Genomic DNA, 12,873 nt, shown 5'->3' with positions numbered 1-12,873 from the left:
ATCCATGAATACTGAATACAAATGCTTGCATTTTTGCTTTTCGAAAAATGTTTTCTTTCATTCTTAACAGAGTTTAATTTTAACAAGCAATATGTGATAGATTTTTACATTGATAATCTTAGGTTTTGATTTACCAGTCAAATTTAGTCAACATGAGACATGTTTTTGGTCAACAGGTGATATTAAGTGACGGTGACTTATCAACTCTAGCTAACATGAAGTTTAATTTGGAGTTGAACCACCTCAATATCGAAATTGACATGCTACAAGGAAGTGAAGATCCAAGCATGGTAAGTCTGAATCTGCATTGACTTTGTCGAATACTGATTTTATACATATATATGCAATCCTGACACCATTCATCTCTCAGTATTCTATAGACCATTAATATGTGCTTCAACTTATTACCTTATCTCCTTATTCATGTTTTTAGTGGGTTCAAGTGTGTAGTTCCAAATTAAGACCATGAATATGAGATTAGTCTTTAAATCATATCTATCAAAATTTTGTTGTCCTTCTGTCACAGTCTAGTGTGCTTTAATAAAAGTTAGTTCACACTGTCTGGTGTAGACGAATCTGCACACTTTAATGTCGCCGAGAAGGTTGTCGCGGGCGAATGGTGGGTGGAAGGAGGGTGAGAAGAGAGAGAGACTAATGGGAGTAAGGGAGGAGTGAGAAAGGGAAGAAGACGCAAAAAGAGAGGAAGGAAGAGGTTGCCGACGTTGATGGTGGCTGACGGAGGCGCGGCTGTGCGGCGGTGATGGAGGCAGGGGCGAGGAAGAAGAATGGAAGGGAAAAGGGACGAAAGAAGAAGAAAAGGGGTAGAGAAATTTGAAAGAATGGGGGAGGATACAAAAATGGCGTCGTTTTCGTCTCCAGGGACTTATATGTCCTGTTACGAAATGCTCCATGCCACCTGACCTCCGTTACGTGCCACCTCATCGCCACCTCTGCCAGCTCAGCCTTTTTCGTCCAGTGCAAACGGCTGAATTCAACGGAAGGACATAAATGTCTACGTTTTTTAGGGGTAAGGAATTTTAATGTATTTTCCATTTCTTGAAGACTAAAATGTCCGCAAAAAAAAGGTCAAGGACGAAAATGTCCTTTACTCTAAAAGATAAATGGTGAAGAAGGCCGCAGCAGCAGATGACTTCACAAGTTGATATGACAATCGAAGGTCCTGAACGCATTTATACTTTTCTTTAGCTTATGTGATGTAATTTTATTCTCACAAATTTTGAAAGAAAAATAAGATACATGACTCTTGATGTAACCTGTCTCAGATGTTTTGCTTATGACGAAATTATTCTGTATATTTTTTGTGATTATTCCTTTGTTGTAGGTATCTGGTTTTTCCTACTAAGTGAAGCAAGATTAAATAATTTCTTCCATCTAATTAATCGCATGATTGGTTTCTACAGAATTTGACTTCAAAGGGCGAGTGGCCTTGTTTCTTTGGCGTCACGGTCTCTTGTATTTAGTACTTTCAGAACAGATTCATCTTTGAGGGAGACAACACCCCTATCTGGCCTAGACGGTAACAGATCAAAACTCTTTTTAAAGAGATTAACAAAATAATGAGAGCGACTCTATTTTTAGATATGCCAAAAAATTCGAAAGAGCTTCTCATTACTTGAAAACTACTGTTAGAAAATATTACTATATTGAATGTGGATGGATCCTTTTTTGCTCAATTAAACAGCGCAGCCTGTAGTGATATTTTCAAGAATCACTTGGGTCGTTTTATAAAAGAATTTACTTACAACTTTAAAAATTGCTCAATTATGCATGCTGAGCTCTGAAGCATTATTCATAGCAGTCTTCATATTATAATTGCTAATAATATTAATTCTTTAGAAGTCGAATCTAATTCTGCTTCAGCCATCAATTTCATTAAGAAGGCACATAGTTCTTCTCATTCATGTGCTCCTCTCCTTAATGATATTGGTATACTAGTTAGTCGAGTGTAAAATATTACTTGATCACACTCTTTTAAGGAGGCAAATTTTACTGTTAATAACCTGGCTAAAAAAAAGTCATAATCTTCTCTTTGGCCTTCACTTTTTTTTATGTTACTTTTCTAAGATAATGCTTTTTTTCTTGTTCGAGATATGAGGATATTCCCTCATAAGGAGCTTTAGTTAGTTTTTCTCTTTGAATACTTAAATTAAAAAAGTAGGAATTTAGATTTGGTGCTTTTTATAGTGTTTAAATTTTAAACATAAAATTTAAAAATAAAAGAGTAGATTCCATCTTTTTTATCTTTATTTTTAGACAGTTTAGGCACAAAAATCATATGCATAATTTTTTTTAAATCTTTTAAAGTAAAAAATTAATAAAATAATAAAAAAATTAATCATCATTCATTTTATAATTTTTATAAAATATGTGTTTATTATCTTAACTTAAGAATAATTAATTTTTTATTTTATTATTTTACTAACTTTTTTATTTTAAAAAAATTTAACCCTAAAAGTAGAATAATTAGTTAATGCTGGGTCACTCTAATCTTTTCTCCGATTTTTGAGTTGAATTTGTAATAAATGATTAAAAAATCTAAATTAAAAATTTACTCATAATTATATCTGTCTATTGAGTGTATAATTTGCTCACAGTTAATTCAAGGTGGAGACAATCATATTTACTAGTTAAGGCTATATGTTCTTGAATTTATTACGAATAGACTTTTTTAACTTACTTAATAATATGGATTGTTATCTTATTAGTTTTTGGCGAGATTATTGAACTTTTTATTTTTGATATGATGAAAGAAATAGTGTATTGCTGAGTTATGGGAATGTAGGGTAATTTACCGACGTATGATGGGTGTGCAATAGAAATTGGACCATCTGATGGGGATATTTAAATCGGAAGGATCGAATACTGTAATCGGGAATACACAAAACCCTCAGTCCGATTTGCTACCCCATGCCACGTGGCACGCATGCAGGTCCCTTCCGGATGAATCCAACGCTTCCCATATTAGCTTGGGTGTACCCCCACCTTCGAGCAACGTCCCTTTCAGCCTCACACTCAAAACTCTCTCTATTTGCTCTCCAAACTCACACAATCTCCATTATTGAAGGCTACAAGGACCATATAGTAGATTTGAATAATTTGAATACAATGTCAAGAAGATCGAAAATTAAGGATGTGAATTAGCCAAAATTTCACATTGTTAATTATCTTGAACATTCAAATTATGTAAGTTTTTATTATTTAAAATTTTAATTTAATAAATATAATAATAATAGAATAAAAATAATAGAGTAGAGCTAATTAATTAAATTTAAGGGATTTAGAAATAGAATAGAGTAGAATTAATTAATTTAAAAATTCTGAATCTTTTTGTTAATAATATGCTTTGTTTTAAAATGAAATGTATGACTAATTGTTATTATGTTTTTGCTAGTTTTCATGAATGAAATCAAATTATTATTATTATTATTATTATTATTGTTGTTGTTGTTGTTGTTGTTGTTGTTGTTGTTGATAATCTGTGGATATTATTGTTATTGTTTTATTATTATTATTTGTTTTGAATTCTTATATTTTTGTTTTAGTTAATTGTATTGTACTGGAAGTAGAGACACGAATATATTAGAAGTACGAATTTGTAATATTTTAGTTTAAAAATAAAAATAATAAATTATTTTTTATTGTTGATAATAATTAACATTAATTTTGATAATTCTATTAGAAGAACCGAATGCAGAACACAAATTGATATGTTGTTTTATGAATATTATTAATAATAATAACGTCGTTTTTTTAAAATTATTTATTATTATTATTATTTTATATATATATATATATATATATATATATATATATATATATATATATATATATATATATATATATATATATATATATATATGAAGCATATTCAGATTATTGTTAATATAATTATGTACTGGTAGTTACAATAAAAATGTGATATTGTAGAATTTACGGATGTTGATATGTGATCACTTTTTACCGTCGGATTCGTACAACTCAATTGTTGAGGCGCATTTACGGGAGACTGGTTTTTACCATGTTTTTCATATTGGAGCCGTTCAATGCCAGTCAGCAATAATTAATGCTCTCATCGAGAGATGGCGGTCAGAGAGTCACACGTTTCATTTTCCGGTTGGTGAGTGTGCCGTGTCGTTGGAGAATGTGGCGATGATTCTCGGGCTGCCGACAAACGGAATTCCGATTACAGGACCAACCTTGAGTAGTTTTGAGGCCTTGGAGGCCGAGTGCTTGCACCACTTTGGTGTTGCACTGAGGAAGACGGACTGTAGAGAAAGTTTTATAAAACTGAGGTGGATTAGGGGTTTGAAGGATCGCACAGTTTTGACTGATGAAATTCAAATTCATAGGTATGTCAAGTGTCACATAATGTTGTTATTTGGGAAAATTTTGTTTCGTGACAAGTCTGGTGCAGCGGTGCATTGAAAATTTCTGCCTTTACTCCGTAACTTTGCGGGGATCATACAGTATAGTTGGGGTTCGGCATGCCTCGCGCACTTAAACAAATCATTGTGTAGGGCAACTCGTGTCGACTGCAAGGAGATAGATGGTCCACTTACACTTTTGCTTACTTGGGCTTGGATCCGTCTCCCATTTCTTTTCCCGATTCCTGGCAATCCCTGAGTGTTTTCGATGGCAAACAGGTAAAAATGAATTAATGTATGCGTTGATTTCTCTACTAAAAATTGTATTCTATTTTTTACACAATTAGTTAAAAAAGAGATTTCTGACGGCAGGTGGCGCAACTGGGAACGAGAGAATTATGCTTACCGATATCATACGCTTGCGCACTACAGGAGGTTGCTAGATGATTTGCAAGGAGGACATGTATGTCGTAAACTACTAGTACTTGCTATAGTTGGATAAATGAATTAATTGTTGTGTAGTCATCTGATAGTCTCATGTGTTCAGTTTGTGTGGCAAGCTTATGGCATTGACCTCGTTGAGCCGGACGTGATTCCTGTAGACATCTGTGAGCATTCAGTCGTTTGGAGTGCCACAGTGTCGCTTATATCTTTCGAATGTGTCGAGTGGCATGCATCTGATAGATTCAGGAGGCAATTTGGTTTGATGCAGGGTGTTCCTAATCAAGAACGGGATCTAGGTGCATCACACGGGAAAGTACTAACTGGACCTAAGAATCAAGATTGGTCCGACACCCATTCTTTTTGGGTTATGCAATGGACCAATCAGTATAGTTATGTTCTAACTGATGACCTGGTGTCTTTATATTATTCTTTGGAGATTTACATGTATTAGTGTTGTGGAACATTTCTTTTAAAATAAACACTTTTAAAATTAAAAACTCAAATACAAAATAACTTATTTATAAGTTAATTTTAATATAATTATTTATTATTTAAACTATTTTTTTTAAAATTAATTAAATTATTTATTCAAATTGGACCTAAATAAAGTCCAAAAAGCCTCTGTAAAAGGAGTCTTTTACAGGAAGATTATATCATTTTGATAGGGTGGTTGCAAGAGCAGCACACTCAGGTGCATCACCTAAGCTGTGTGATAATAAGTCAAGCATTCATGCAACTAAGCTTCATCACCCATCAACAATGCATAGAGTATGTAACCTTATTAGTCCTTGGAATTTTAATTGTGTAACGATAAACAACACTAATAACGTAAACATTGCTCATAATGATAAGTCTGTGTGAATTTGATATATGACACAAGATTAAGCCATCCTACTACAAAAGTTGTTTAAAATTAATGAAGAATAAAAAATGTTAATAATCTGTACAAGCAGTAAATTAAATTAAGTTGATTTTATTTATTATTGATATAATATATATAGTAAATTAATTTAACTTGATTCAATTTATTACTAGTGTATAATATACATAATAAATTAAATCAAGTTAATTTGATTTACATGTAAATAGCGTAAATCGAGTCAATTTAATTCAATTTATGTAAAAATATTCAGGATAAGATGTGTAATTAATTTTAATTTAGGACATTTGTATAATTTTAAATTTCATTTATGAATTATTGTTTACATTCAAATAATTTTAACATCTAAATTCATCTAAATGATTTAGAGTCACGCGCTTCTTTTCCTTTCTTTCTTCTTCCCTCACTTTGCTTTTTTTTCATTATCGTCATCACCAACAACACCACCACCTCATCCTCCTTCTTTTCTCATTTGAATTTTGTAACAGCCTATACTACCCGCTAGCACGATATTTTCCGCTTTGGCACACAAGACCTCACGGTTTTGCCTTTGACGATAGGGATGCTAGCCGAAACCCCCCCACACTCACTCATCAAAACGCGTCATGCTAGGAAGAGGTATCCACACCCTTATAAGGCATGCTTCGTTCCCCTCTCCAACCGATGTGGGACCTTACAATCCACCCCCTAAGGGAGCCCAGCGCCCTCGTTGGCACATCGATCCGGGTTCTGACTCTGATACCATCTGTAACAGCCCAGACCACCCGCTAGCACGATATTGTCCGCTTTGGCATACAAGGCCTCATGGTTTTGCCTTTGACGATAGGGATGCTAGCCGAAACCCACCACACTCACTCGTCAAAACGCGTCATGCTAGGGAGATGTATCCACACCCTTATAAGGCATGCTTCGTTCCCCTCTCCAACCGATGTGGGACCTTACAAATTTTTTCTTCTCCTTCCTTTTTCTTCTCCTCCTCTATCATCATTATCATCATGATCATCATTGTTATTGTTATCATCATATTCTTCTTATACATATCGTCGTTATCGTTATCGTCGTTATTGTTATTGTTATTGCTGAATTTTTGCCATGTTGATGATGTTGTCTAATCCAAAATTGATTTTTTATGTGTTTTTGTTCATGATTCAGTCTTGTTTGTATGATTATTTTCGAATTGAGTTAATTATGTCACAATTGTTATGTAATTTCATTTCATTTCTGAGTTAATTGTGTCGCAATCCATTATGTAATTTTGGTTCATTTTGAGTTAATTGTGTCGTAATCATTATTTAATTTCGGTTTATTTATGAGTGAATTAAGGTACATTTAGAATCGTTGTCCTGCACAATTTAAAACTTTCTCCTGTTTCTCCTCGTCTTCTACTGTTGCTTCTTCTTCTCTTTCATCTTTTTCTTCTTCATCTTCACTTTCTTATTTCATTTTCTCAAAATTCTTTTTGATTTACTTTCTTAAAAGGAATAAAACCAAGAAAAAGAGAAAAAATATCAAAACAAAAAAGAAGAAGAAACATATTAATGACGTTATTTGATCCAAAATTGATTTTGGATGTGTTTTTATTCATGATTCTGTCTTGTTTTTTAACTGAGTTTATGTATCGCTATCATTATGGTAAATTTCGGTTCTTTTCTGAGTTAATTGTGTCACACTTGTAATGTAACTTCGGTTCATTTCTGAGTTAATTGTGTTGCAATCCATTATGTAATTTCGGTACATTTCTGAGTTAATTGTGTCGCAATCATTATATAATTTCGGTTCATTTCTGAGTGAATTAAGGTGCATTTGGACTCGTTGTCCTACACAATTCAAAACTCTTTCTCCTCTTCCTCCTCATCTTCTACTGCTTCTTCTTCTTCTTTTTTCATCTTTTTTTTTCTTCATCTTCTCCTTCTTATTTCATTTTCTCAAAATTCTTCTTGATTTACTCAAATTTAACACAATTTTGAGTTCTGCTGATTCTTTACTATTGTTCTCTACTTCTCTTTTTTTCTGAATTAATTGTGTCATAATCATTATATAATTTTTGTTCATTTCTAAGTTATTGTGTCGCAATTGTTATGTAATCTCAGTTCATTTCTGAGTTACACAGTTATTATATAATTTCGGTTCATTTCTGAGTGAATTAAACTGCATTTGGACTTGTTATCCTGCACAATTTAAAAAATTTTTCCTCATCTTCTACTACTTCTTCTTCTTCTTCTTTTTCATCTTTTTCTTCTTCATCTTCTCCTTTTTATTTTATTTTCTCAAAATTCTTTTTGATTTACTCAAATTTAACACATTTTTTGAGTTCTGCAGATTCTTTACTATTGTTCTCTGCTTCTCTTTCTTTCTGAGTTAATTGTGTCGTAATCATTATGAAATTTTGGTTCATTTTTGGGTTAATTGTATCGCAATTGTTATGTAATTTCTGTTCATTTCTGAGTGAATTAAACTGCATTTGTACTTGTTGTTCTGCTCAATTCAAAACTCTTTCTCCTAACCTTCTACTGCAATAACAGCAGCAACAAAAGAATGACGATAAAAAAAACACGCAAAGAAAAAAGAGGAGGAAGGAGGAGAAGGAGGAAGGAGGAGAAGGAGGAGGAGAAGGAAGCAGAGAAACGCAAAAAAGAAAAAGACGATGACGACGACAACGATAACGTAAAGTTCTGTGAACGTAAATGACTTGGTTAGAAAAATGATATGTGCGCGTGTAATCACGCTCTTTTTAATAAGAGTAATTTTTGTTAGTATTGAGTCTACTTGATTAAACTTAAATGATAATATTACTTGAATGTGTATAAAATATGTTTATTTATTTTATGTAGGTAAATTATCTTAAAGACAATTATAAAATTTTTATTGTAATATCCACCAACATATTATTACCCATTGACTTCATGCCTTATATAGTAACTCTAACCACGCGCTGCTTATTTTAGTCACGTGATTAACACTTACCACTCTGAACTAACTGGATAACAATCCTACCAGCTCAGCTAACTAATAACATAACTTCCATTCATCCCTAACAATATAAGCTCACCATTATTTTAACAATGAACCATATACTATTTATATCACATATAAGTAAATTAAAATTTCTCGGCAAAACTTTGTGAATAGAAAGATAAATAAAAATTAAGCGCACATATAATAATAGTCTAACTAAAAAAGACTAACCATTCCGGTCAATTTTTTTTAAAATTATCTTTTATAGTTATATTCATCATCCACCTTATCACTTTTTTTTTTCCCTTTCTAAAATCACAACTTAACTCTTCATCGCCGGCCACCCACTCCTGTTGGCTGGCCACTATCGTTAGCCTTAGCCACTCTAAATGTTAATTCAAATCATAAACCTTAAATCATAATTATAAATCTTAAAAAAAAGGTAAAAATTAAAAAAAAAATCTACAATAATAAAAATTAGATATCAGATATATAATATTAACTTTTTTTCGGGTTGTCCACAGTATTCCCTAACCTGACAGGACAAGGACTAATCCCTCCATTTAAGAGTCTGTCGCTGGTCAAAGGGTTGCTGCATGCATAAGACGGGATTCGAACTCCCGACACCTGCTTAAGCGGACAAGTGAGCTGACCACTCGACCAACCCAAGTTGGTTATTAGATAATATTAACTAATTTTTGGTTTCCCATCTTTATTCTTAATGATAACAGTTTAAAGTTGGTACTTAGTTATGGGCCATATTAATTGTAAAGTGGCTTGTTAATTACTGCCTTTTGTTAACCTTATGTTACATTCACGCAAGTATGTCATGGGCTCATGGCAATATGTGAAACTCCAATTTCTATGGTCACAAAAGTCTTCTTATCTCTCTATATATAGTTTGACTATCAAAGTGTCATATAACTTTCTTTTGGTCAACAAATATAGCTGGAATTTCATCAGCTACATGGTACATGGCAGTTGCTTATGATAAAGAAACCGCACCAAACCATGCATCTTTCCTTCATCAAATGAAATTATTGCATGCATGTGTATGCCATTTTCTTGTTTCTTAGAGCTTAAGTTTGCATATTAATTCTTCGAAAATAGGTTGTCGTTTTCATAACATAGAATAAATTCGAAAAGATATGTTTATTCTTCCTCTATTAATGCAAAAAGTCATAAAAATATTACAGTTGTTCATACATAATTATTGGTGAGTTATATATATCATGTTCAAATCATTCTTATTATTTTATAGAAAGAAGTTAATAAGATATTGACTTTATATTACTGATTACAACTAAATTTTTATAGTAATTTTAAGATTTATGATTTTTATTATTCTAGTTTTTTAAACTAAAAATTTATTATATTGATTTTTAAGATTTAGTTTTAGTCATTATATTAGTTTTTGGACTTTTTTTAGTATTAAATTAATGAACAAACGATGAATTAATTAGTTCTAATTTATTATATTATATATATATGATTAAATGACGTTGTTTTATTCGGTGTTCAAGCAAGATAAAAATGAGATTGATTTTGAAAAATAAAGAGAGAAAAAACGATATGTACATCATAGAAAATTTTTTTAATCTTTTTATTTTTATCTTATTTAATTGCTAAAATGAAATTATACTATTTTAACTATATGTCTAATGTGATAAGTTACAATCAATTTAGTACTTTGTTGGTAACTCAATTTTCGAAAAGAATTTAAAAATCAATATAGTATATATAGAGCTGAATCTTAAAAATTATTATAATAAATTTTAAATTTTAAATATTAAAATGATAAAAATTAGAAATTTAAAGAACCACTTTAAATATTTATTCTATTAATTACTCATGTATCTGTTGTTCTTATCTCCTCTTAATTGATAATCAATAATGAATTATAATTGTATAATAATGATGATATCATACCATATATCATATATGTAGTAAATTAATATTATTATAGATGAGAAGATATCATTATCCCTCTAATGCCACCGTCCATCCATCTCCAACCATGTATCCAGGTGTTATGACAAAGCCAAATATGGCAAACTCAGTCTACTATGGAAACCTTCTCTATTGTACAATATTTTAGAACTTGTATCCATCTCAAAGTTACTAGGTCAAACCGACTTTTAACGCATTATTTAGATGGAGAGAATATGAAAAGAAAGAAAAAAAATGTGAGTTTTTTGTTATTTAAATGAAAAAGAAAAATAGGGTGAAAGAAAAAAAAAATGATACCCACTAATTTTTTTTTCAAAGATGAGAGAAAAATAAAAAATATATAAATAAGAATAAAATGACTAATTTATTTTTTTGATTAATAAAAAAAACTTAAAGATATTAATGTAATATTTTTTGTTATAAATTTTTTTTTTATTTTTTTATCTAAACAAAAATAATTCTTTCTATTTTTTATTTATTTTTTCTTTATCCAACAATATATAAAATAACTTATTATATATATATATATATTTTTTTTCTTTCTATCATCTATCCAAATAAAGTGTAAAGGAGACAAATAAAGTAAATTCACATTTTGATCTTTCAAAAATTCATTTTTATTATCTCACTTTATGAATGCAGTAATTTATTAATTAATAATAAATCTTTAAATAAAATTTAAATTTACAACAAATTTATTTTTGAAATGTGAAAAACAAAAAATATCATAAACAACAAAAAATTAGTTTGACTAATATGTAAAATTTAATCAACCAAATTGTGAATTTTACTCTTATCTATATATCCCAAATCTATCCCAAAAGTTTTAGTCTCGAAGAAATTAAGTCAAGTCAGATTATAAATACTTTTTACCAGAAACAAAAGAGAAAGAAAGAAACTAATAACTACTCGCACTAGTCCACCATTTTAGTGGTTTATATCCATGCATCTCATAATTCTCATTTCAGTGACACATACATTAACATGAAATTGTCATGTCATTATTTTGATTAACGACCTAATTATGATAATAATTATATTAAATATATATTAAAATTAATTACTATATAAAATATATATTAAAAATAAATTAAATAATATATATATTTAGACTAATTTTTTTATATTAATTAAATATATGTATAATACATTGTTATTAGAAGATTAAGTATTTTTTTTATGATGTTTTATTTAAATCGGACGGTCCAATTTATTTAAAGAAAAAAATAAACTACAAATTAAAGAATCTGATTTGTATTTTTTATTTTATTTTTTAAAATAAAAATTAAACAGTCCAATTTTAATATTAATTTTTTTTTATTTTCGAAAGCACAAATCCGATTTGTGATTGTTTGTTTAAAAAAAAATAATACAAACAAATCGGTGCATCTGATTTGTATATCTGATACTGTGTGAAACACACCTCTTTTCATAGCTTCTTGTTATACACCTCTTTCTTTCACACATGAAAAATAATAACTTATATATTTATATATAAATATATAATATTAATTTTAATATATATATATATAATATTAATTTTAATATATATATATATATATAATATTTTTTGTTTTTTTAATACATCATCATAGTCCAGAAACAGAAAGAGAAAGAGACAAAGAAACAAACCAACGGCCTTGATCAAAATTCAAAAGTCAATCCCAGCCCATTTCCATCGAAACCATTGATTCTCCATAAACGAAAGCCACTCTTTGGGACCCACAGTAGCATTCCACGTATGCACCATACACTCACGACTTTTATTATTTTAATTCTTTAAATCTAAAAATTCAGCTCCAAACACGGTATTGATCACTGGATTCTTTTCGGTATTAAGCCAGTAAATAGGATATTGACCTATCTTTGATTTGTCATACTAGATACATAATTAAATATCTTTGTTTCATTTTACACTTAAATAAAATAAAAAAATTATTTTAAAAATAAAATAAATAAAACAATTTGTATATTATATAAAAAATTTTTCATCTTTTTTATTTTTGCTTTATTTAAACACTAAAATAAAATGATATTTAGTCTTATGTTAGCATGATAAACCAGAGCATGTTCGATATTCCATTTTGCCATTTTAGTGTTAAAAAGTGTCTATAGTTTAATATAATGTTAAAAATTAGATTTTGAGAATTAATATAATAAATTTTGAATTTTAAAGACTAAAATGATTACTAAAATAAATTATTTAGGTATTAAATTTATCGAAATATAACTTTTGCATATTGTATACGCAAATACAAT

This window comes from Arachis stenosperma, chromosome 2, assembly GCF_014773155.1.
Source record: "Arachis stenosperma cultivar V10309 chromosome 2, arast.V10309.gnm1.PFL2, whole genome shotgun sequence".
Classification (NCBI taxonomy): domain Eukaryota; kingdom Viridiplantae; phylum Streptophyta; class Magnoliopsida; order Fabales; family Fabaceae; genus Arachis; species Arachis stenosperma.
This window is presented reverse-complemented; position numbering follows the sequence as displayed.